Here is a 27,903-nt window from a genome sequence, read left to right on the forward strand (position 1 = left end):
CTTGCAGAGGTGTCCCAATAATAGTCAACAGTTCAGGAAGCACTCCAAAACCAGGGTACAGGCTGAAGAATTGAGTAAACAGAAAAAAAGAAAGCTGGCAATTATTTTGGTCCCATAGAGGACCAAAACACAGATCTGAATATACGAAAGTCAAACTTCTGCATCTAAATGCTCCAAGAAATATAGAAGTTTGGGCTGAAGCTATGACAGAATTCAAAAAAGATTTTGAAAACCAAGCAAGGAGGTAGAAGAAAAATTGGGAAGAGAAATGAGAGAGATGCAGGAAAAAAAACATGAAAACCAAGTCAGCAGCTTAGTCAAGGAGATCCAAAAAATGCTGAAGAAAATGATGTATTAAAAACCAGTTTAGGGTCAAATGGATAAAACAGTTAAAAAAAATTAATGAGGGGAAGAATTATTTAAAAAATAGGATTGTCCAGATGTAAAAGGAAAAAAAGAAAGCTCTCCAAGCAAACCAAATCCTTCAAATGTAGAATGGAGCTAAAGGAAGCTAATGACTTTGCAAGAAATAAGACACAATAAAACAATATCAAAAGAATGAAAAACTGGAAGAAAACAGGAAATATGTCATTGAAAAAAATAACTGACCTGGAAAAAAGATCCAGAAGAGATAATTCAAAAATTATTGGGTTACCTGAAAGTCAAGATCAGGAAAAGGGCCTTGACCTCATTTTTAAAGAATTTCTTTCTTTTTTTTTTTAAGGTTTTTGCAAGGCAATGGGGGCAAGTGTCTTGCCGAAGGCCACACAGCTAGGTAATTATTAAGTGTCTGAGGCTGGATTTGAACTCAAGTAATCCTGACTCCAGGGGTAGTGCTCTATCCACTGTGTCACCTAGTCACCCCCTTAAAGAATTTTTACAGGAAAAAATTGCCCTGATATCCTAGAAACAGAGGGTAACATAGAAATTGAGAGGATCCACCAATCACCTCCTGTAAGAGATCCAAAAAAACCTTACCCTCAGGAATATTATAGTCAAGATATAGAACTACCCCAAGTCAAAGAGAAAATTTTACAAGCAGCCAGAAAAACATAATCCAAATATTGAGGAGCTAAATCAAGATCACATAGGACTTTAGCAGCATCCACATTAAGGACTCGTAAGGCTTGGGATATAATATTCTAGAAGGCAAAAATAGCTTGGAATGCAACTGAGAATAATCTACCCAGCAAAACTGAACATCCTCTTCCAAAGGAAAACATGGACTTTCAGTGAAACAGAGCAATTCAAATATTTCTGTTGAAATGGCTGGAGCTGAACAGAAAGTTTGACCTTCAGGAACAGGATTCAGGTGAAGCATGGAGAAAGTAGAAGAGAAGGGTAAATTATGAGGAATTTAATGATGATTAACTACATGTATTCCTGAATGGGAAGGTGATACTGATGATACTCATATGAACATTCTCATTCAATAGAGCAGGTAGAAGGAACTTTTATAGATGAGGCACAGGAGAGAGAGCAGAATTTGAAGGTATAATATATTATAAAAATTGAGTCAGTGGGTGAAAGGGAAATGTACCTGGAGAAAGAGAAAGGAGAGGTAGAATAGGGTAACATATTTCATACAAGTCAAAAAATACATTTTGCAATGGTATGAGGTAGGGGAAGGTGAGTGGGAATGAGGGAGCTTCATTCTCATCAGAAATGACTCAGAGAGTAAACAGCATGCATAGTCAATTGGCTATATAAATCTAGAAGAAAAAGTAGGGAAGGGGGACAAAAGGAGGTGAGGGGGGAATGTGGGTGATAAAGCAGAGGGTAGATTATGGGAGAGGGTATTCAGATATAACCCATTTTCTTTTTTACTTTTTGTGAGGTGGTGGGATTGGGTGGCCTGTCTGGGACCACAGGGCTTGGTGGTTGCTGGGTCTCTGGGGTGGAATGTAGGCTTGGAGCCTCCTGGACCCAGGGCCAGTGCTCTGCCTGCTTTGTCACTGGGATATCACACAGCACATTTCTGAAGAGGGACAAAGTGAAAGGAAAGAGAAAATATAACAGATGGTGGTGGGGAGGAATGGATGGAGGGAATTAAAATCAGCAACAGGAACTGTGGGAAAAATTGGAAGTAATTTCTATGATGGAATTATGATAAAGAATATGAGCCACCTGAGACAGAGCTGATATATCAGAACACAGACTGAAATACATTTTTTCCTCTTGCTTTCACTTTAGTTCTCATGAGGCTTTATATTTTTGTGGGGGAGGGGTGATTATGTTTATTCTTACAACAAGAATATTTTAGCAATGTATAAATAAATTAAAGAAAAATTAAAAAATTAAAAATAAACAAACAAAAAGTGAATGTAATTTTCATTCAGATTTTGTAGAAATATTTTTGTTTGTATTTTGTTTTGCTTTAATTCCTCTGGATGTGGATAGCATTTCCCACAGCTGTTCTAGGGTTTTCCTAGCTCTCTGAACGGCTGAGAGGAGCTGCATCAACTATGGTTGATCAACTTCCAATGTTGTTGTTAATGTGCGCAATGTTCTCTTGGTTCTTTTCCCTTCTTTCACCATCAGTTCCTATAATTTGTTCCATGCTTCTCTAGAGTCCAACTATTTATGGTTTCTTACAGCACAATAGGACTCCGTAAACATTCATATATCATAACTTGTCTAGTCATTCCCCAATTGATGGGCATCCCCTCAATTTTGAATTCTTTACCACTGTAAAAAGAGTCGCTATGAATACTTTGGAACATGTGAGACTGTTCCCATTTTGTATGATTTCTTTTGGATATCCTAATATTGGTATTGCTTGGCAAAAGGATATGATCATTTTCATTGCTCTTTGGACATAATTCCATATTAATACTGGAAATTATTATGGAAAACTTCCCTAATCTATTTTTTATTTATTTTCATCCATATACACACACATGCATATTTTTAAGTTATAAAATTTTCTTCCACCCTCCCTTCCCACCCCGCCCCCAGCAGTGAACAGTTAGGTTAGCATTGTACATACATACTGTACATATTGGTTCTGCCTTCTCCCTTCACTCAGCATCAGATCCTGTAAGTCATTCTATTCTTCTCTAGAGTCCACCCATTTATGGTTTCTTAGAGAACAATAGTAAGTATTCCATAGTAGTCATGCACCATACATTTTTTATACATTCCCCAATTGATGGCCACTGCCCTAATCTCTTGCAAAAGAAGATAAAATAGTCCTTGAAAGAATCTATTGATCACCCTTAGAAAGAAATTCCAAAATAAAAACCCCAGGCACTATTGTAGCCAAATTTTAGAATTCTGAGCTAAAGGAGAAAATGCTGCAAGCTTCCAAAAAAGCAGTTTATATGCCAGGGAGCCACAGCTTCAGTTAATCAGTTTCAATATTAAAAGAACTGTGGGCCTGGAATATGATGTTCCAGAGATTTAAGAAGCTTGGATTACAACCAAGAATCAACTATCCTACAAAATTCAGCATATCGTTTCAGGGGAAAAGGCAGATTTTTAATGAAATAAAGAATTTTCAAACTAATCTTACAAAAAGACCAGAACTGAACAGAAAATTTGATCTTCAAATCGAAGACTCAAGAGATGTGTAAAAAGGTAAGCAAAGAAAAATACTTTAATCAAGACTAAGAAGACAGAATGTTAGTCAATAAGACTAAATGAGAAGATAATATCTGTAACTGTTGAGAATTGTATTTCTATTAGTACATTTGAAGGGGACATAATTAGACAGAGGAAATGGGTTTTTCTATTGAGACAACTGGAGGGAGACTCATACAGAGAGTGTGTTTAAATTGACCAAGATGTGATGGTACTTTAGCTCATGAAGTTTATATTTCTATTGGGACAGCTGGAGGGAGGAGACTCAGACAGAGGGTATGGGTTTAAATTGATTATGGTTTGATGATGTTTATGGTTCTTGAGAATTAGACTTCTATCAGGATAGTTGAAAGGCATATACTTTTTTAAAAAAATATTTATTATTTGTTTGTTTATTTAGTCTTCCAACTATGTCCAAAAATAGTTTCAACATTCGTTTTTGATAAGGTTTTGAGTTTCACATTTTTTTCCTCCTTCTTCTTCCCTTAACACAAGGATCTAATATAATTTATACATATGTTAAACATATTTCCATATTGATCATATTGTGAAAAAAGGATCAGAACAAAAAGAAAAATAATATGAGAGGGAAAAAGCATTAAATAAATTTTAAAAATTGAAAATACAAAACTTTGGTCTGCATTCAGACTCCATCTCTCCAATCTCTGGATGTGGATTGCATTTTTCATCACAAGTCCCTTAGACTTCTCTTTGATCACTTCACTGTTGAGATGAGTAAACCCATCATAGTTGATCCTCATACAGGGTGGCTGCTTCTGCTCACTTCACTCAGTATCAGTGCAAGTAAGTGAAAAGGACTATACTTTGACAGAAGGTTTGGGTATAAGATAAGTATAAAAACAAAACTTAAAAAGGAATTATACTGGGAGAAGATGGTGGGGGCATTAGAGAATAATTATACCACAAGAAGAGGCACAAAGGACCTATTATAATACAGGAAATGTTTTACATTCCCAATTAGGTTTAGAAATTTATCCTACCATACAGGAATCTAGGAGGGAACAAGGAAAATGACAGTTTGAGGAAGGCAGAAGTAAAAAGAAAATTATTGCTAAAGAGGGATAAGGGAAATGAGAAAGAAAGTACAAATGGGGGAAGATAGGATGGAGGGAAAGACAAAAGTTTTATACAAATAAAACCAATGCAACCAAGATTAGAAGGAATGCAAGAAGCTGAGAAAAATTTTCAGAGTTAGTGTTTCTGTAAGAAATAATTAGTAGGGACAGCTATGTGGTGTAATGGTTAGAGCACTGGCCTTGGAGTCAGGGTGATCTGAGTTCAAATGTAGACTCAGTCACTTAATAATTATGTAGTTATATGACCTTGGGCAAGTCACTTAACCCCATTGCCTTGCAAAAAATAAAAATAAAAAATGAGCAGATGGACTTTGGAAAAGCATGAACTGATGCTGAGTCAAATGAGTAGAATCAGGAGAACAATGCACACCTTAACAACAACATTGTGAGATGATCAACTATGATAGATGTACTTCCCCTTGGCAGTTCAATGACCAAGGACAATTCTGAGAGATATGCTATGGAAAATGCCAACCACATCCAGAAAAAAAAAAATATGGATGCTAAATGCAGAAAAAAGGTACTATGTTCACCTTTTAAAACTTCTTTATGTTGTTTGTTTCTCTCCAGTGATCTTTCCCCTTTCATTTTAGTGTGAATTCTTCTTTCACAACATGCCTAATCTGGAAATATGTTAAATATGAATGTTCATATACAACCTAATTTAGATTATTTAATATCCTGGGGAGGGGGGAAAGGGAAGAGATGGATAATAAAAATGTAGAACTCAATAGTTTTCCAAAGGGGAGATTTTGAAAACTTATTTTGCATATATTGAAAAAAATAAAATAGAGGAAAAAGAATAAAAGTAAAATGCAAAATAAAAAAAGATGTTTCTCAGAAAAAAAAAAACTGAAGAAAACAGAACAAGGGAAAACAATATACCAATTTGCTACAATATGGAAATGAAAACAGTAAATCTACTGTAACTTTGATAAGAAATTATTTATCCCTAAGGAATAAATCTGGGAAGAAAATGATCTCTGTCTTTTTGAAGACATAGGAATTAAAAAAGAGGTGCCACTGTTTATATCAGCAATGGACCTTTTCAATTGTTTAATCAAGCTTTTTTTTTCTTTTTCAGTTCTTTTTTTAGAAAGATTTTATGTTGAGTTTTACAATTTTTCCCCTAATCTTACTTCCCCACCACCACCACAGAAGGCAATTTGTCAGTCTTTACAGAGTTTCCATGGTATACTTTGATCCAAATTGAATGTGATGAGAGAGAAATCATATCCTTAAGGAAGAAACATAAAGTATAAGAGATAGCAAGATCAGACAATAAGATAACAGTTTTCTTTCTAAATTTAAGGTAATAGACCTTGGTCTTTGTTCAAACTCCACAGTTGTTTCTCTGGATGCAGATGGTATTCTCCATTGTAGGGAGCCCAAAATTATCCCTGATTATTGCACTGATGGAATGAATGAGCAAGTCCAACACGGTTGATCATCACCCCCATGTTGCTGTTAGGGTGTACAGTGTTGTTCTGGTTCTGCTCATCTCACTCAACATCAATTCATGCATATCATTCCATGCTTCCCTGCATTCCCATCCCTCCCGGTTTCTAATACAACAATGGTGTTCCATGACATACATATATCACAATTTGTTAGGCCATTCCCCAATTGAAGAACATTCACTTAATTTCCAATTCTTTGCTTCCACAAACAGAGATGCTATAAATATTTTTGTACAAGTGTTGTTTTTAACCTTTTTCATAATCTCTTCAGTATTGTTGGATCAAAGGGTAGGCACATTTTTGTTGTCATTTTGGCGTAATTCCAAATTGCTCTCCAGGAAGGTGGGATGAGTTCCCAGCTCCACCAACAATGCATTGGTATACCAGATTTCCCACATCCCTTCCAACATTTATCATTGTCCTTTCTGGTCATATTGGCCAGTCTGAGAAGTGTGAGGTGGTACCTCAGAAATGCTTTAATTTATATTTCTCTAATAAATAGTGTTTTAGAGTAATTTTCATATGACTATGTATCATTTTGATTTCCTCAGTTGTAAATTGCCTTTGCATATTGACCATTTTTCAATGGCTTCTTTTTTTTAAATTTGACTCAGTTCTCTGTATATTTTAGAAATGAGTCCTTTGTCAGAAATACTACTTGTAAAGATTGTTTCCCAGTTTATTACATTTCTTTTGATATTGGTTAAAGTGGTTTTGTCTGTGTAAAACCTTTTTAATTTAATGTAATCAAAATCATCTAGTTTGTTTTTAGTGTTGTTCTCCAACTCTTCCTTAGTCATAAATTGCTTCCCTTTCCATAGATCTGATAGGTAAACTAGTCCTTGTTCTTCTAGTTTGCTTATAATATTGTTTTTTATATCTAAATCCTGTATCCATTTGGATTTTATCTTGGAATAGGGAGTGAGGTGTTGGTCTAATATAAGTTTCTTCCATACTAAATTCCAATTTTCCCAACTTTTTTTGTTGAAGAAAGAGTTTTTATCCCAATAGCTGGACTCTTTGGGTTTATCAAACAGCAGATTCCTAATAATCATTTCCTGCTATTGCACCTAGTCTATTCCACTGATCCACCACTCTATTTTTTAGCCAATATCAGACAGTTTCGATGACTGATGCTTTATCATGTTATTTTAGATCTGTTAAGACTTCTTTTGCACATTTTTCATTTTATCTCTGGAAATTTTTGACTTTTAATTTCTCCATATGAATTTACTTAGAATTTTCTCTAACTCAGTAAAATATTTTTTTAGAATTTTGATTGTTAGGGAAGTAAACAAGTAGTTTAGCTTTGATAGTTTTGTCATTTTTATTATATTAAATTGACTTAATCATGAGCATTTGATGTTTGCCCAGTTATTTATATATGATTTTATTTGTGTGAGAAGGGTTTTGTAATGTTTTACAAAAAATTTTTGTTTCTGCTTTGGCAGGTAGACTCCCAGGTATTTGAAATTGTCTGAGGTTACTTTGAATGGGATTTCTCTTTCTAGCTCTTTCTGCTTCATCTTGCTAGTCATATATAGACGTGTTGAGGATTTATGAGGGTTTATTTTATATCCTGAGACTTTGCTAAAGTGGATAATTATTTCTAGTAGTTGTTTAGATGATTTTTTTGGGATTCTCTAAGTATACCATCATGTCAGCTGCAAAGAGTGAGAGTTTTGCCTCTTCATTTTCTATTCTAATTGTTTCAATTTCTTTTTCTTCTCTTATTGTTGAAGCTAACATTTCTACTACAATATTGAATAGTAGTAGTAGTGATAATGGGCATCCTTGTTTCAACCCTAATCTTATTTGGAATGACTCTAGCCTATCCCTGTTGCATATAATACTTTCTGATGGTTTCAGATAGATATTGCTTATTATTCTAAGGAACAATCCATTGATTCCTACATTCTAGTGTTTTTAGTAGGAATTTGTGATGTATCTTGTCAAAAACTTTTTCAGCATCTATTGATATAATCATATGATTTCTAATAGGTTTGTTATTGATATAATTAATTATAATAACAGTTTCCTAATATTGAACCAACCTTGCATTCCTGAGATAAATCTTACTTGATCATAAGGTATTATCCTAGTGATAACTTGTTGTAATCATTTTGCTAAGATTTTAGGGTTTTTGCATCTATATTACTCATGGAAATAGGTCTATAATTTTCTTTCTCTGTTTTAACTCTTCCTGGTTTAGTTATCTGAAATATATTTGTGTCACAGAAAGAGGCAGAATTCTATCTTTACCTGTTTTTACAGAGTTTGTATAGAATTGGAATGAATTGTTCCTTAAATGTTTGATAGAATATACATGTAAATCTTATCTGGCCCTGTAGATTTTTTCTTAGGGAGTTCAATAATGGCTTGTTGAATTCCTTTTCCTGAGATTAGGTTATGTAGGTATTAAATTTCCTCTTCATTTAATCTGGTCTAGGAAACATAGTTTTGTAAGTGTTTATTGATTTCACTTAGATTGTCAAATTTATTGGCATAAAGTTGGGCAAAATAATTCTGAATTATTACTTTAATTTCCTCACTGGTAGTGACTTCACCTTTTTTATTTATGATATTAGCAATTTGTTATTCTTCTTTCTTTTTTTAAATTAAATTGACCAGAGGGTACTGTCTTATTCATTAATCCAAGTCTTAGTTTTATTTATTAATTCAATAGTTGCCTTGCTTTTGATTTTATTAATTTCTCATTTAATTTTTAGAATTTCTAATTTGTATTTAATTGGGGGATTTTAATTTGTTCTTTCCTCTAATTTTTTTTACTTGTATATTTATTTCATTGATTTCCTTTTTCTCTTTTCTTTATATAAGCATTTAAAGATATAATATATCCCATGATAGGTGCCTTAAGTTTATCCCATAAGTTTTGTTATGTTGTCTCATTTTTGTCATTATCTAGGATGAAATAATTCTTTCTATAATTTGTTGCTTGAACCGCTCAATCTTTAAAATGAGGTTATTTAGTTTCCAGTTAGTTTTGGGTTTTTTTCTTCCTGGTCCAATATTGCATGTGATTTTTAATGGATTATGATCTGAGAAAGATGTACTGTCAATTTCTGCCTTTCTACAATTGATCATCAGGTTTTTGTGCCTTAGTACATGGTCAATTTTTGTGTAAGTGCCATGTATTTCAGAAAAAAAAGTATATTCCTTTCTATCACCATTGAGTTCCCTACATAAGTCTATTATATCTAGGTTTTTCTAACAATCTATTTACCTCCTTACCTTCCTTCTTGTTTATTTTATGATTAGATTTATGTAAATCTGAGAGCAGGAGGTAGAGGTCTCCCACTAGTAGAGTTCTGATGTCTATGTCTTCCTGTAGTTCTTTCAACTTCTTCTCTAAGAATTTGGACGCTATATCATTAGGTGAATATATATTTAGTATTGAAATTACTTAATTGTCTATAAGCAAACTAGAAGATCAAGAAATAGGTTACCTGTCAGATCTATGGAAAGGGAAGCAGTTTATGACTAAGGAAGAGATGAAGAACATCACTAAAAACAAACTAGTTGATTTTGAAACAACTATAACCAAGATCAAAAGAAATGTAGTAAACTGGGAAACAATCTTTACAACTATTTTTTCTGACAACGGACATATTTCTAAAATATACAGAGAACTGGGTCAATTAAAAATAAAAGCCATTCCCCAGTTGACAAATGGTCAAAGGATATGCAAAGTCAATTTACTGATCTGGAGATCAAAGCAATCCATAGTCAAATGAAAAATTGCTCTAAATCATTACTTATTAGAGAAATGCAAAACAAAGCTTCTTTGAGTTACCACCTCACACCTCTCAGACTAGCCAATATGACCAGAAAGAACAATAACCATTGTTAGAAGGGTTGTGGTAAATCTGGGATTCTATTTCATTGGTGGAGCTGTAAACTCATCCAACCTTTCTGGAGAGCAATTTGGAGCTATACCGAGAGCGTAACAAAAATGTGTATACCCTTTGATCCAACAATGCCACTACTGGTTCTATACACTGAGGAGATGAGGAAAAAGGATTAAAACATCACTTGAACAAAAATGTTCATAGCAGCCCTGTTTGTGGTGGCAAAGAATTGGAAATCAAGTAAATGTCCTTCAATTGGGGAATGGCTTAGCAAACTGTGGTATATGTATGTCATGGAACACTATTGTTTTATTAGAAACCAGGAGGGTTGGTAATTCAGGGATGCCTGGAGGGATTTGCATGAACTGATGCTGAGTGAGATGAACAGAACAAGAAAAACAATGTACACACTAGCAGAATAATGGGGGCAATGATCAACCTTGATGGGCTCACTCATTTCATCAGTGCAATAATCAGGGACAATTTGGAGCTATCTGCAGTGGAGAATACTATTTGAATCCAAAGAAAGAACAGAACTGTGGAGTTTGGACAAAGACCAAGGACTATTACTTTAAATTCTGAAAAAAAAACCTGATATCTTATTGTATGATGTTGCTATCTCTTATACGTTATGTTTCTTCCTTAAGGATATGATTTCTTTCTCATCACATTCAATTTGGCTCAGTGTATACCATGGAAACAATGTAAATACTGGCAAATTTCCTTCTGTGTGGGGTGGGCAGAGGGAAATATGATTAGGGGAAAAATTGTAAAACTCAAAACAAATAAAATCTTTTTAAAAAATTAAAAAAAGAAATTTTATTGTCTATTGTACATGTTATAAGGATATAGTTTCCTTCCTAATCTCTTTTAAGGCTATATATTTTTGCAGTTCCTTTGTCTGAGATAAGGATTTATATCACTGATACTTTCATTTCAGCTGTAGCAAAATATATTTTGCTCTAACCATTTACTTTTTCTCTATATGTATCTTTCTCTGTTTCAAATGAGTTTCTTGTAAGCAGCATATTGTAGGATTCTGGTTTTCAGTCTCCTCTGCTATTTGCTTGTGTTTTAAGGGACAATTTATCATATCACTTTCTTTTTTTTAACATTTTATCATTTTATTTGTTTTCCAATTATATACAATATTAATATTTTTGCAAGGCTCTGAATTCTACAATTTTCCTCCCTCCTCCCTCCCCTCCCCCCAGAAGGCTGTTTGACAGTCACTACATTGTTTCCATGCCATACATTGATGTAAATTCAATGGTGTAAGAGTAAACATAAGAATAAACAACATAACCCCTCTAGAAACCTCAAGAATAGAGAGAGAGAAAAAAAATTGTACTTCAGTATGTGTTCAGATTTCAATGACTCTGTCTCTGGGGTGAGATCATTTCTTTATCATAAGTCCACCAGAGAAGTTGCTTCAATATTTTTTCCACAGTTGCTATTACTAGCTGTGCCTGTACTCTATTTCTCCCCACTCTCATTTATTCTATCTCTCCTTTCATTCGGGTCATGTCCAAAAGTATGTTGAATCTGAGTACCCTCTCCCTCAATTTGCCCTCTCTTCCATCAACTATTCCCCCCTTCCCTCCCCCCATTCCCCCTTATCCTGTCCCTTTCCTCCCCTCCTTCTCCAGGGCAAGATTGATTTCCTCACCCTTATTAAATGTGTATGTCATTTCCTGAGCCATTTCATATGAGAATGAAGGCTCACTCATTCCCCCTTGTCTTCCCCCCCACTCCATTGAAATAGCTTTTTCTTGACTCTTATGTGAAATCTCTCAGCTTCTTCTTCATCTCCTTTTCCTTCCTCCCAGTATTTTCCCCATCTCCCATTGACTCCATCCCTTTACCACATCATACCATTATATTCTGCTCCTTCCTATGTCCTGTCTATATATGCTCCTTCTAACACCTATTATGAATTAGAAAGTTCATATGAGTTATCAGTATCTTCTTCTCATGCAGGAATACAAACAGTTCAACATCATTAAGTTCCTCATAATCAGTCCTTCTCTTCCAGCCCCTCTATGGTTCACCAGAGTCCTGTACTTGGAGATCAAACTTTCTGTTCATCTCTGGTCCCCTCAATAGGAAAGTTTGAAAGCCCCTGTTCCATGGAAAGTCCATCTTTTCCCCTGAAAGAGCATGTTCAGTTTTGCTTGGTAGTTGATTCTCAGTTGTAAGCCAAGATCGTTTGCCTTCCAGAATATCATATTCCAATCCCTACCAGCCAGTAATGTAGATGCTGCCAGATACTATGTAATCCTGACTATGGAGTCTCTGTAGTTGAATTGGCTGTTTCTGGCAGCTTTGAGAATTTTCCCTTTGATTTTGGAGTTTTGGAATTTGGCTATAATATTCCTGGAAATATTTCTTTTGGGATCTCTTTCAGGGGTGACCAGTGAATTCTCTTGATTTCTATTTCACCCTCAGCTTCTAGGATCTCAGGGTAATTTTGCTGTATTATTTCTTGAAAAATGAAGTCTAGGCTCTTCTCCTGGTTTTGGCATTCAGATAGCCCAATAATTTTTAAATTATTTCTTCTATATCTATTTTCAAGGTAGGTTGTTTTCCCAATGATATATTTCACATCTTCCTCTAATTTTTGGCTTTTTTTTGGCAGAGTTTTATTTCTTCCTGCTTTCTTGCAAAGTCATTAGCTTCCTTTAGTTCCATTTTGCATTTGAAGGAGTTATTTTCTTCAGAGAACTTTTTGTCTCCTTTTCCAGCTGTCCAATTCCTCTTGTTAAAGCATTCTTCTCCTCATTTGCCTTTTGTTTTGCTGTTTCCATTAGGCCTAAACTCATTTTTAACATTATTTTCTTCAGTATTTTTTTTTGTATATCTTGCACCAAGTTTTTGATTTGGTTTTCATGATTTTTTCTGCATCACTCTCATTTCTCCTCCCAATTTTTTCCCCACTTCCGTTAAGTGCATTTCAAAGTCTTTTTTGAGCTCATCCATAGTCTGAATCCATTTTCTATTTCTCGTGGAGGTTTTGGATATGGAAGCTTTGACTTTGTCATCATCTGAGTATGTATTTTGATCTTCCATGGGACTAAAGTAATTCTCTATGTTCAGATTCTTCTTTTTCTGTTGTTTACTCATTTCCTCTGCCGAAGAATAATTTACATCACTTCCAAGGCTTTGGGATTTGCTTTTTTGGAGTTTTCAGGGTTGGAGTTTCCCAGAAATGCTGCCTTCACGCTGCCATCTTGGCTCCACCCCCATCCCATTCATTTTTTTTTTTTAGGTTTTTGCACTGCAAATGGGGTTAAATGGCTTGCCCAAGGCTACACAGCTAGGTCATTATTAATTGTCTGAGACCGGATTTGAACCCAGGTACTCCTGACGCCAAGGCCAGTGCTGTATCCACTACACCACTTAGCCGCTCCCCGTTCATTTTTAAAGTTATAATTCCTAACTCTATATTGCCCTCCATGTTATCTTCCCTCAGTTTGTATTTCCCCCTTTTCCCCTTTATCCATATTCCCCTTTATCCTTTTCCCCTTTATCCATATCCATGCTTCTGAATACTACCACTTTCAGTGTGTTTGCCCTCTTATATCAATCCTCCTCCCTTTCTTTCCCCTTTCCCTTTTTCCCCTTCTTCCTTCCCTTCCTTCTGCTAGTTCCCATTTTTCTCCCCTCCCCTGTCCCCTGCTCCCCTTTTCCCCCCTTTTAATATTTGAAAGATAAGTTTCTTAACTGAGTGTAAGTTAACTTTAAGCCAAGTCTGATGAGATGAAGATTCAGGTGGTTCTCACCTCCTCCCTTTTTCCCCTCGATTACAATAAGTTTTTTTGTACCTCTTAATGTAATGAGATTTACCCCCATTCAATTTTCTCCATCCTCCTGTCTCCTTACTGTCCCCTTTTTTAAAGAGGTATTGTTTTTAAATCATTGTATGTGAATCACAGAAATGTCATGAATGTCCATCACTTCTGGCTAAGTATATTCTCTCTAATAGAGTTACAGTTCTCAAGAGTTATGAGAATCCTTCTCCCATTTGGAGATCTAGCTAGTTTCATCAATAGCAGTTTTTTTCTTTACCTTTTCTTTACCTTTTCATGTGTCTCTTGAGCCTCCTATTTGATGTCAAAATTTTTTATTTATCTCTGGTATTTTCATCAGAAAATGTTGAAAGTCTTCCATTTTTGTTAAATGTTCATCTTTTCCCTGGAAGACAAGGCTTGGCTTTGCTGGATGGTGGATTCTTGGCTGCATTCCAAGCTCCAATGCTCTTCTGAATATATCATTCCAGGCCTTTGGATCCCTTAAGTTGATGCAGCCAGGTTATGCAAAATCCTTACTGTGGCTCCTTGGTATCTAAATTGTTTCTTTCTGGCTGCTTGCATGATTTTCTCTTTTACCTGATAGTTCTGGAATTTGGTCACAACATTTCTTGGTGTTTTCATTTTTGGATCTCTTTCCAGAGGGGGATCGATGTATTCTTTCAATAACTATTTTGCCCTTGGTTCCATAATATCAGGGCAATTTTCCATCACTAAATCCTATAATATTAGGTTTGCTTTTGAAAACCCTAGAGATTTTGTTCACTTGGTTTAGCAATTCCAAGGGTGGGCCAGTAGGGGATGTCGGTTTCTTTCTCCAGAGTGTTTGAGGCCTTTAGCAGCAGGGTCTGAATTGAACTTGAACAATGGACTGGGTCCTGGGGGAGGGAGTTAATCTCCCTTTCAGCTGAGTGAACTCTTGCTGAGGTTACTGTTCCTTCTGGGAAGAGAACTCTGCTCTGCTGAAAGTATGAAAGTATTGCAAATAGTTCCCTTACCCAGTGGGTTGTTTTCCAGGTGTTCTCTGAGAGGTCACCCTTCCTTCAATTGGGCATCATCAGAGTTCTTCTCCTCCCGGCCAGCTAAAGCTGGTTCTTGGACCCACCACTCTCCAAAACCTCTGCAGCTAAGGCTGGTCCTCCAGTTCCTCCCCCCCATTACCACTGCTGTCCCTGCACTGGCCTGCTCTTGTCTTCCGGTTCACCCATTGTCCAGTGAGACAGACCTTTTTGGTAGATGATCTTCTTCTAGCTTTTCTTTCTGGGTTTTGTCGATTGAATTTCTGTTAAGAGGTTTCTTTCATGTTATTTTTTGAGGGGAACCAGGAGCACTTAGAAAGTGCCTGTCTTCTCTCCACCATCTTGGCAGGAAGTCCCTATTTTAGTGTTTTTTTTAATAAGAAAATTTAAAGAATTTGAAAACCTTAAAGTACTATGTAAGGTAGCATTTTGACTTTTTTCTCTTAATTTTGGGGAAACCTCTTTTTTTTTTTAAGTTGTTGTAAGGCAATGGGGTTAAGTGGCTTGCCCAACACCACACAGCTAGGTAATTAAGTGTCTGAGGCCGGATTTGAACTCAGATACTCCTGACTCCAGGGCCGGTGTTCTATCTACTGTGCCACCTATCTGTCCCCTTGGAGAAACCTCTTTCAGCGAAGATGGAGGAAAATAAAGAGGAAAAATGTGTACAATAAAAATTGCATCAATGAAATTTTCTATTTAAAACTGAATTGTGCAATATTTTCAAAATCTTCTTCTTTAATTTTAGGTGCAGTCCTCATAATTCCTTTGCAGTTGGCTTGAAAATTTTGTTGTGTTGCTTATTTAGTCATATTTTTCACTCATGTCTGACTCTTGATGACCACTTTTTAGTGTTTTCTTTACAAATATATTAGAGTGCTTTGCCATTTCCTTATCCAGCTCATTTTACAGATGAGGAAACTGAGACAAACAGGATTAAGGGGCTTTCTTTGCGTTGTTGCACTAATAAATGTCTGTGGTTAGATCTGAAATGAAGGCTTCTTTACTTCAGGCTCCACATTCTATGCTCTTTACTCCAGACATCAGGTGAAATACTATAAAGAAAAGGGTTTTTTCCAGTTTTAACCTTGAAGTGTTGTGTAACTATAAGTCATTATTTTTCACTACTATGAATGAATACAAAACTCTAAGAGAAGCAAATGGGATTGTTTTAATTCATTTGAATAGTCACCTAATTCTCCCAGCTCTTTTCAGTATTTGTATAGTTCCTACAATTTGTTGTTTATTGTTTAAACATTTCAATCATCTCTGGCTCTCTGTGATCACCTTTTGGGTTTTCTTCACAAAGATATTGGTTTGATTTACTATTTCCTTCTTCTACTCATTTTTTTCACAAATGAAGAACTGAGGTAATTAGGATCAAGTGACTTACCAGGGACACAAAGCTAGGAACTATTTTAGGCCAAATTTGTACTCATAAAGATGAATCTTCCTGATTCCAAACCCACTACACCACCTGTTAACCAGCATTTATTAAAAATCTGTTATGTTCCACTTACTATGCTAATCTCTGCTCATACAAGAAGGCAAAAAAGAAAATTAAATTATTCCCTTTTTTCAAGGTGTTCACTATCTAATAGGAGAGTCACAAAGAGGTGTGTCTCTATACAAATGTAAAGATATATTTCAAATGCATTTCTTGTTATATAAATACATGCACATATATCCTGTTTATTTCCAATTTATCATCTATATCCATATCTATATGAAATTAACTATATAATAAATTGAAGATCATTTTAGAGGGAAGGTACTAATACCAAAGAGGATTGGGAATGTGGTCTTATAAAAACAGGATTCTGATAACGAGTTGAAGGAATCCCGGGAGAGCAGCAGAAAAAAAGGAAGAAAGTGAGAATTGCAGGCTTAAGAAACAGCCAGCAAAAATGTGCAGAGATCAGAAATGGAGAGTTTCATACAAGAAACAGCAGGGAAGATTATCACTTGAATAAGATCATATGTGGATGGAGAGACAGCTATTAGAAGTCTGGAAAAGGTAGAAAAGAGACCAAATTATGAAATATAAATGGTGGTGGATTTTATATTAATCTAGGTGGTAATAGATAGTCACTGAGATTTGCTGAATAGGGGTATACCACGGTCAAACTTGCAGTTTTGGAAGATCAACTTGACACCTGAGTGGAGGAACAATTTGTGCAAAGAGAATCAGGGCAGAAAAACCAATCAACAGGCTCTTTCAATGGTCCAAGTGTCCACTAATGAGGATCTATAGTAGGTTGGTGGCAGTGTCAAAATTAGGAGGGGCCATATAAAAGGGCTTTAATCAAAAGGAATTGGCCACAGGTTGAATATGGCCAGCAGGGTGAGATAAAATGAGGAATCAAAAAATGATATCCTGATTGTGCAACTGGGGAAAATGGTGGGGGTCTTGCAAAGTAAAAAGGAAGAGGGAAGGATTTGGCATAGGGAGGTAGCGATAATGAATTATGGGTAAGTAGAATGTACTTAATAAATACTGATGTACTGAAAAATCTATATATCATGCTGAATATCTGGCTCATAAGTTAGGAAATCAAAACCTGTGGGACAAGGGTGCTCATCTGATTTTAATATGGAAAGAAAATAAATGTATGTGTGTCTCTGCGTGTGTGTGTGTGTGTGTGTGTGTGTAGATACACACACACATCTACAAGTGTGTATTTAATATGTATATATCAGTAAAATTTTATTTAAAATGCTAAAAAAAAGGCTAAATATTAAAGCAGTCAGAGTCAGATATGCCCCCTGGATTATATTTTGTCAAGCTCAGGTCTCATGATGATAGCAAGAATAGTTTAAACATTTTGTGAGTCTTTCTTATATGAAGAAATTGGTTTTTAAAGTAATTAAAGGAAGTTGGATCCAAAGGATTATGTTTAGCGTGAAATCTTGATTTTATCTTTCCAAGACTAGGAGTGTTTTCATTTCTCCAAAAATGTAACAAAATAAAACAAAGCAAAAACATGAAATCAAGCTTATTTACCCTAAAGCAATGTCAATACAAATACTGAGTGAATATGTGAGATGTCTGAAGAGTATGGCAATAAGGCACATTGCTCTGCATCCCTTGAACTACAACATTGTAATTGAAAGCAAGTAAAAGCAACTTTAGTGGTATTAAAAGACATTAGATTGAATGAGGGAAAAGTAATTATACAGACTCTCCCTATATTTAAACTCTCATAACTGAGATGGGTTTCAAGGGGTATCTGACAATTTCCCAAGAACAAAATAATTGAAGTGTATATCTATTGACCTGAGGCAAGAGGATTATCTACCTTACAGAGCTACTGGTGGGTCAAGAACTCTTTAATGGGAATAGTTTTCTTCTTATACATAACAATTGCAAACTCTTCATATGTGTGATGTTGATGGACCAAACACAAATAGTGCTAGCTTTATAATTGAAGGGGAAAAAATGACTATAGTCAATGCTTCCATTTACTGAATTAAGATTATTTTGCTTATAGCAGAGATTTCTTTCAAGCATCTTTTAAAATTACTTGCCTATATTTGACTTGTATTTTAATTACTGAGACAATGATTCATTTTGTGATAGGAGCAGGAAAAAAAGAGGTATTTATACATGTATTAGTTTTTTTATGTTTATTTTTAAATTGTGCTACCCAGGAAGGCCATTTTATCATTTTCATATTAATCTTCTCACCCCCAAATTCCTAATTCTATCAATGTAATATGTTGATGAATAGTAGGACTATAAATCTGGATCTTGCACAGCAGGGGTTATATAGTCAAACTTGTTCACTTTATGGACAAGAAAATTGGGATATAGAAAGTTTGTAACATGTCTAATATTGCATAAAATGAGTGAAAGAACATAGATTCAAATTTAGTACTTCTGATTCCAAATGCAATGCTATTTCTGTTGTCCAAGGTGCCTCCATGCCAACTATTATAAAATCAGATGTAATCATTGACTAAAAACATAGAGCCTGTGGCCAAAGGTTCAAGGTTTTGGACTTGAACTGGGTCTAATTTTAGAATTATCTGTCAAAACTTATTTCACTTGTCCACTTTGTTCCCTTCTAGATTGTTTTGGGAAAATGTAGGATTAGTGAACATCTTGAAAAGAGTTCTGTGGTGATCAGAAAGACATTTTCTGGGTAATTTGATCATTTTATTAATAAGACCAGAATGTTATTAACAAAAAGATGGCCATTTGACTGTCTCTCTCAAAGACAATAATGACAGTAGAATCAGAGTAAGAAGATAAGCTATATAAAATGAAGGGTTGCGCATGAACTGATGCTTAGTGAAGTGAGGAGAACCAGGAAAACATTGTATACCTTAAAAGCAGCATTGTGTGATGATCAACTCTGATGAACTCAGCTCCTCTCATTCTAAAAGACTTGGGGTGGAAAATGCTATCTATATCCAGAGGGAGGGAAACAACTATGGAGTCTGAATGCAAACCAATGTATACTTTTTGGAGGGTTTTTTATGTTTTTACTCATTTTCCTCCCCTTTACTCTTTATTATTCTTTTTACAACATGATGAATATAAAAATATATTAAGCATGATTGAGCATGCATAATCTATATCAAATTACTTATTGTCATGAGGAAAGGGGAGAGGAGGGAGAGAAGCAGAAAGATATGGAAGTCAAAATTTCATAAGCACATGAATGTTAAAAGTTTAGTATTCAAAGGCAACCCTGAGAGACCTATTATGGAAAATGACATCCACATCAAAAACCATCCCAAATCTATGGAGTCTGAATGCAAGCAAAGAAAACTATTTTCACGTTTTAATATTTCTTTTATGTTTTGTTTTCTTTATTTCTAATGCTTTTCCTTAGTTCTAATTCTTCTTTCATAAGATAACTAATATGGTAATATATTAAATACATTTCTACATGTACAATTTTTAACAGGTTGTTAGCTTCCATGGGGGGGGAATGAAGAGAGGGTGGTAGATAAATGTGGAACTCATAAATTTGCAAATAGATGAACCTGAAAACTACCTTTGCATATAATCAGAAAAAAAGTAAAATTAAAAATTAAAAAACCCCAAAAGATGAATTTTGAAAACTATCTTTGCATGCAATTAAAATAACATTAAAAATAAATAAAATGAGGGACTGAGAGTGACATTGTGTCACCCTTGTACTGAAGAACTACATCTATACTCAGACCACCCCTAATCTTCAGCTATCAGGACAAAAGGATCTTATCTGTCTCTACCCAAGTTTGATTGAATGGAATTCACCAGAGACTGAAGATTTCTTGTAGGGTTGATGTGTTTCAGATAGAGGAGAGAGGGTTGTAATGTCCTTAAAGAGACTGAACTTTTAAAATCAGGACTTTAGAAAAGAGGGGAAAGAAAACTCCCTGAATCATTAGTAATAACATTTCTCTCAGTCATAATTAACATGGTTTCATAAAGAATATCTAATCTTGAACCCCACTTTTTGGTAGGAGGTGTTTGTGAATTTGCAGATATGATTTGCCTAGATTTAAACAAACATTTGATAAATTATATCTTGTTGCTTCTGTGAGAAAAATTTTAACTAGGTTATATTACTATTATCTATGAAACTCCTCTTTTAGACCTGATTAAAATGTAATTGGAAAGGGTTCAGCCAAATAAAGATAGCAGAATGTATGATGCTACTTTCTCATTTTGTAAGTCATTATTTTGCTATAGAGATGCCTTTTTATAAAACATGAACACAATTAGATGGATCAACAAATTATGTGTACATATATATATATGTGTGTGTACATATATCTATATGTGTACATATATCTATATGTGTACATATATATGTGTACATATATCTATATGTGTACATATATCTATATGTGTACGTATATATATATATATATATATATATATATAAATATATATATATATATCTATTCTCTCTCTCTCTCTCTCTCTGATAGACAGAGAGAGAGAGAGAGAGAGAATAGATTTAATTTATTTAGCCTTTGGAAGTAAAATATAAGATTGTGTGGAGTTTTCAGAGGGTGAAAATTTTGCCTCAATAAAACAAAAATCACTTAGTAATAGATCAAAGAGGGTTCCTAAATAATAATAATGATGTTCCCAACTCTAGAGGTCATGAAATTTTTCCAGGAATTCCAACAAGAGATTGAATTAGATGATTTTTAGCCTCTTTCCAGCTCTGTTTTTCTGATTTCATAATTTAAATATGACATCATAATACAAACCATTATTGATTTAAGATAGTTTATTGATTCAATAAATATTTATTAGGTGAATATCATGGATCAGATATTGATTGCATTAACCAATAAAATTACAAAACCAAATCAAACTAGTTCTTTCTTAATGTTTGTACTCTATGGAAAAACAGCATGCACCCAGAATAATATAAATGATAAATTTTGTTTGGGATAAGAAACTCACAACTATTTTGGAAGCTCTTCAAGGGCAGGGCAAACTAGAACATATTTAAGTGCCATAATATACCTGCCTGCCATAAGGCACTCAATAAATGTTAATTGACAATCATATTTCTGATAACTAAAACATAGCTCTGGGACTAGGGGGTATCATCATACCTACAAAGAATGCCACCAGATGGTAAAAAAATCAGCTTTGAGGTCAATTGAAAGGGCTAATCAAAGACAAGGCAAACTATAAAAACTTTCAAAGATACATTTGTCTATAGATATGTACTTCCTGCTGTCTAAGGTCAAGAAGTATTTTATGGGCTACAGAAATATTTCCAGTAGTGAATATATGACTTATTAAATTGGCATATTCTAAAAGTAGGTATGGGTCTTTACTTGTAGACTATCTAGTGTTTTAAACCTTTAGAACTGATTAGGAGTTAACTCTTCCTATCCAATATCCAATATTTGAAATTAATATCTATTTGCTCACACTGCATGAGGAAGCAATGATATCTGACATTTTTACCAGCTTTAAAGTCTTTGGTTTTAATAAATCACTCTCAAAGCTATACTTCTCAATGTTTTTATTATCTCCTATCTCAACGACTTTCAAATTATGTTTCATCTTGGACAGTTGGCACATAGTTTTATACCCCAGAATTAGAAAGCCTATCACGCCTTTCATTCAGGTCGATAATTACAGAAAATGTGGGTGAATGAACTCATGTATATATGTACACATGTATGTGAGCTGAGACCTCCAACAAACACATTTTCTTTAGCACTTGAATAAGTTAATAGCAATCTTCTGCTGCTATTTTGCATATATGAAACCTGACATAGTAGATGGAAAATAGCTTTGAGTTTCAACTACAAATCTGATACCTTTTTGTCACTCCCTCAAATTATCACTAACACAACTCTTGAATGGTGATTGAAAGGAGGTGAGTAAATGGCAAGGTATAGTCTTTTGAAAACTGTAGTAAAATATTGCCATTGATGGTGATTCTTTTCATCTTTTTATTTTCCCCAGATTTCATTGTTCTTCCACTGGATTTCGTTCTGCATATGAAACTAGAAGATCTTGGGTGAGATGAGATTTTTCATTATGCTAATCTTTCATGATGATGACTTGATAGGGGTTATAAAGTTTAGCATCCTACATTCCACAGCTCCAACTCCTACTTATCCCTATTTCCACAAAGATATATTTGTAGATGATGCTGGGAAACCATGAGACATAACCTAATAAATCACCAACTTCTTTTAAATCCACAAAGTTGTCAGGGAATAGCAGATCATGAATTTAGAACTGTACAGCAGCTTGAAGGTTGTCTAGTCTTATGTCTGCAAATTATGAATACTCTCTAAGTGTCATCAAGTTCCTACTTTAGCACCTCAAATGAAGGGAAAGTCATTATCTTCAGACAATCAATTCCATTTTGTTGCAAGTCTGACTGTTGAGAAAAATTTCATTGTGCTGAAATGAAGTCTGCTCAAGAAAAATGGCTCTAAAATTTCTACGAAGAACCCTCCAAATATCTGAAACAATTTTCATTATCTCTCTATCCCAATCACATCCATCCTTCTCCAGGATAAATATTTTAAGAGCTTAACCTAATCTAAATTCTAACTGATCAATATATTAATTGTTCTCACTGTACTGATCCTTCTTTGAAAATATGCAAGCTTGTTCATGTGAGGATCAGTTAAGTGGTAGAGTGAATAGAGAAATGGAGTTGGACTTACTAAGACCTGAATTCAGATTCAGTCAGAAGTATTTACAAGTTATGTGACCTTGGCCAATCATTTAACCACTGGCTCAATTTTCAAATCAGTAGAATGAAGGTAGCAATAGCACTTACTTAAAGCAATAAAAATTGTAAAATGCATTGTACAGCATATAGTAAGTGATATATATATATATATATATATATATATATATATAAAATTATTCTTGTCTCTTCTAAAATGCTAAACCCAGAATTTAACATAATATTCTATATGTGAGATAATCATGGAAAAGTTTTGCAGGTCAATTTCTTCTTTTAGACAGGATAATTTTTCTTTTCATGCAATATAATATCATATTGGTTTTTATGATATTTATATTTATATTCAACCAGATATTTAGCACTATGCCCATTCAAATGGATCAATTGAATCTTTGGAATATATGTGCAGGATTTAAAAATCATTTTCATTACATTTCTCACTAAAATTAATCTCCTAGGGAACAATTCAGTTTTTGTCTGTATTCTCAGCACTTTGCAAAATGCCTTACAAATAATTGCTGCTTTGTAAATATCTGTTAAATATGAACTAAATCATGTTAACTTTACTAAATCTGCTCCGAATATACAAGTCTTTTTTTTGATCCTTATTCTGTCATTATGTATACTTCCCAGTCTAATGTTATTCAAATATTTGGTCAAAATGACTTCATCCAATTTGTGGATTCAAAAAAAATTGACTAGGATAGAAGGATGGAAAAGTAGAAGTAAGAATCACCTGCCTTGATATCAATCAATATTCATTAAAAAATTAAAAGAAATAAAACCACCCTCAAGGTGGTTCTTTTAAATGTTATAAAGTACCTCCTGGTATTTTATTCAGATCACCTTGACTGTCTTCTACTGCAAAGCACATTCAACATGTTCTGTTATCTTGAGAATCTGACCTACAGAGAACAACAAAGGGACTATATTTTCCTTATGTTGGAAATTAGATTGAATTATTTTAAGGGTCCTTATAACTCTTAAATTCTATAATTATATGTAAATAATATGTAAACATCAAGCTATGTTGTTTTTCAATTTTTATTCCTTGATTTTACTTAGAATATTTTCCATACACATATCTTTGCTTTCAATAGGCTATTATATTTTTTAATCTTTTAAAGTATTTCATGCTCTTAATTTTCCAGAGAATTCAAAAGAGGAAGAGTTTTTTTTTTCTGGAGATTGCAGATTTTTTGTGCATTTTTGTGCATTTTGTAAAGCAATTTTAGGGGTCAACTGATCTTTAATGTTTACCAGAAACAATGTGAAACCAAAATTGATGGTCCTCAAATTGCTGTATTCTATCAGTCAGTGTGATTCTAGCCAAAACTGCTGCATTTGGTCTAGTGCTCGGATAGGCTAGAGTTCAAGTCACACTCAAATTCATAATTCTCCCACCTCTTTGAGGGAATATAGTATAGTATTTCATCTGTTTCAACTATTTCAAAGCTGTTTTTTTATTTTTTCCTTCAATCCTAATTTCCTCCTGTGTAGTGCTTCTGGCAATGGTGACATTAGTCACTCTTAATACTAAATATATAAAGCCTTTAAAAATGGCGGCAATGTGGGGCTAGATAATCCTAAAGGTAAATGACATATGTAACTGCAAAGAGGATATGATTTAAAGGGTACTATTAAAAACCATTCTCACACAAACAACCCCTACTCTCTACCAATCCTATGTTGCTAAAATTGCATCATTATTGGTTTAATTGAGCCATTTCTTTGGTGTAAGATAGTTCCATTTGAATTGTTAAAATAAAAACTTTACACTTACAGAAAATATGTTGATGTAAAAAGTAATGAGAAACTTGACTCTCTATAATAAACTAAATAAAATATCTGGAAAGGAACACAGAAATATCAGAGACAAAGAAACATAAGTAGAGGCAGAAGTAAAGATATGAGAAATACCAATGACACCACCATTAATGTCTATAACTGATCTAGAAACTAATAGAAGCAATGACTAGAGTTGAAAAAGCAAAGCCATGGTAAGCGCTCACAAATAAACAGCAGCCTCAAAGTTAGCATTAAATACAATAATTGAGACTTTGAAATCAGAACATGAATGTGACCTGTTAGAACATGAGCCAGAGACAGGGCCCACTAGTGAATAAAGCACTGTGAGGTACAAAGGGGCATATGATATATCAGTTCCTTAGTAAAAGTGCAAAGTGGGCTCTGCAAAGGACCAGAGACCAACATGAGCTATAAAATCCCACCAGAGCCATAAAAAAGATGGAATTGGCATTGAGGATGACAAAATTAGAATTGAGGATTGTGGTTAAAAAAAGAAATAAACTGGCTCATCGTGAGGCATAGATAAAAGTAAGAGATTGAAGCAGTGCTTGGATAATCATTAAGAGAATTCACTATTATTTTTCCCTTTCTCCTTGGAAGGAAGGACCTTGGGTCTCAATACCTTCAATACATTTTTATTCTAAGGACTTAGTGGGAGACTTATACAAAAGGCACTTTTTCCCCCTTTCAAACAAAAGGGGAGAAAAAAATTCTTTATTTCCAACTTAAATGGTAAGGTTAAAGTAATGAGGTTGCATGTATAAACAATCACTGTTGTATTAACTAAATTTGCAATAGGTTTATGCATTATTCATTTCTGCTTGTAATGGATGACCTTTCATAAGTCACTCATGGTTTGCTATGCTTCAACACTCATGAGTTATAAGGTCATCAATAAGTCATTTGGAATAAATAATGTATTCACATTCAATATCTTTATACTAGATAGTGATCTCCTTCAGATTCTAGCACAATTGTGGTCTTAGAGTGTCTCCTATGGTAATTCTATGGGATAATTCTGATTAATATGATTTTTATCAATTTCTTGACTTTAAGGAAGCAATGTCTCAATTAAATAAATTGACCTTGTCTAACATGTGAATAAATAAGGGACTTGAAGAAGGCAATGGATAGCTTCCATTAGATGGCTCACACTGCTATACTGTGAGGGATTACCCTTTTAGCATTCTAGTTTCTGGTATTTACAAGTCATATTCTTTTCAACCCTGAAGAACCAAGAAATTCAATTCAATAGACCAAACTATTGTAGTGGAAAAGAGTTTAGAATAGATTCACAATTATTGGAATACAGAATAGGTCAAATCATCTTGATTTTTATCAGTATGGCCATTTCAGGCATTATTATAACTGACACGAAGATTCAAGAGAATCTCAGGTCTTAGGCAGTAGGTTTGATGTTTTTCAGATTGCAGCAGAAGAATGGGGATTAATGATTCTATGAGAGGCACTCATGTTTGTACCATACTCTTATCATTTTCCATTTGGAATGGGGTACTTGATTGTTTGGCTTCCCCCCCCCAAATATTGGTGCTATTTAGCAATTCAAGTGAAGAACCTAGTGTTCGTGAGAAATATTTGATTTTTTTTTTACTTTGGGTGGATCAATCTGGGATATACCAGGAATTAGTTAATGAGACTCAATTGAGTACAATAAAAGTTTAGTGTTTTCAACAGAAAAAATGCCACCATGAACAACTCCAAGTTGAGAGAGATCCAGAAAAGGGTGAGAGAAGAGATGATAGTCAGGAAGGTGTGGGTAGGGTTAGAAATGATAATTTTGCATAACCCATGGAGGTTGTATCCAAATGGCTCTTGGCAGAAAAAAAGATTTCCACCTCTAGTGTAGATCAAAGTAAGTCTGTTGTATATGACTATTATAATTTCATAATCACAAAAAGATATAGCAAGAAATCTTTTAAAATAATTTTAATGATATTTTGTTTTTGTATCACTGATCTTAGCCTATGCATCCATCCCCTATAATAATCTTAAATCAAATAAAAAAAAGAAAAAGAAGAGAAAAAGTTTTCAACAAAATTCAGTCAAATATTGAAAAAAATCATGTTATATACACTATATCCCACATTTATACTATTCCACTTTTTCAAAGAAGCTTGGGGACATAATGTTTAATATTTTTGCTTAACATCCAGGCATTATAATTATAATTTCCTATTTAAAAAATCATAGAATTCTAAATTTAGGGATGGAAGGGATCTTAAAAGTAATTCATAATGATATTCTCATTTTAGTGGTAAAATGACCTTCCCAATTCATATAGATTTTGTTCTGTTGTTATACTCATGTTCCAATTTAGTTATGATCTAATTTGGAATTTTCTTGGCAGAGATACTGAATATTTTGCCATTTCCTTTTCCAGCTCATTTTATAGATGAGTAAACTGAGGCAAACTAAATTTTTGACTGGGGTCATACAGCTGGGAAATATCTGAGGGGTGGATTTGAATTAAGGTCCTCCTTACTTTAGGCCAGGTGTTCTACCCATTGGGTCATTTAGCTATTGTAAGTCATTTAGATATTATGTAGGGTAAGATTAGAATCCAGGTATCTCTAAATTCAATGCTCTACCCACTTTTCCAAACTTCTTCATGTGATTCTAGCCACCTCAACCTTCAAATGTCAATATCAGCATGATCAACTTTTCTTGAAGAACTATTCCTGCTGAAGGAAGGTACTCAAATAACAAAATGCTCAACCAAGGGACCTCTATCTGTTGAAACTATGTGAGCTAATCTACAGTTTCCAGAGCTTTGGGGACTGAAAGTCATATCCAGACAATGATGAGGACTTCAAGAAGGAATTTATATGGAGCAACAATTGAAATAATAAACTAAAATCAGTTACATGCTACTGAACCAATATTGTATTTTGATGTCCATCTTCTGACTGTAGTTAATTATAATAATAGAGCAAGGAAATCATTATGAGAAGTCAAAATTGTGTTTAAACAAGAACACATTGGTCTGTAATGAAGGAACCTATTGAAAAGTCAGCTTTTAATCAGTTACTAGAATTGCTAAGAAAAGGATCATTT

General features: G+C 34.2%; 1 long non-coding RNA gene across 1 annotated transcript in view; it reads left to right on the forward strand.

The window, feature by feature from the left end:
• The window catches only part of LOC141494943 (uncharacterized), a 54,838-nt gene extending 27,164 nt beyond the window's left edge, over window positions 1–27,674 (forward strand). The window contains exons 2-3 of the long non-coding RNA XR_012470593.1: window positions 22,278–22,332; window positions 27,470–27,674. This is a non-coding gene — a long non-coding RNA (uncharacterized LOC141494943). The remainder of the gene's footprint in view (window positions 1–22,277; window positions 22,333–27,469) is intronic.
• The last annotated feature ends 229 nt before the right edge of the window (window positions 27,675–27,903 follow it).

This window comes from Macrotis lagotis, chromosome 8 (genome assembly GCF_037893015.1).
Source record: "Macrotis lagotis isolate mMagLag1 chromosome 8, bilby.v1.9.chrom.fasta, whole genome shotgun sequence".
In the NCBI taxonomy this organism is placed as follows: Eukaryota; Metazoa; Chordata; class Mammalia; order Peramelemorphia; family Peramelidae; genus Macrotis; species Macrotis lagotis.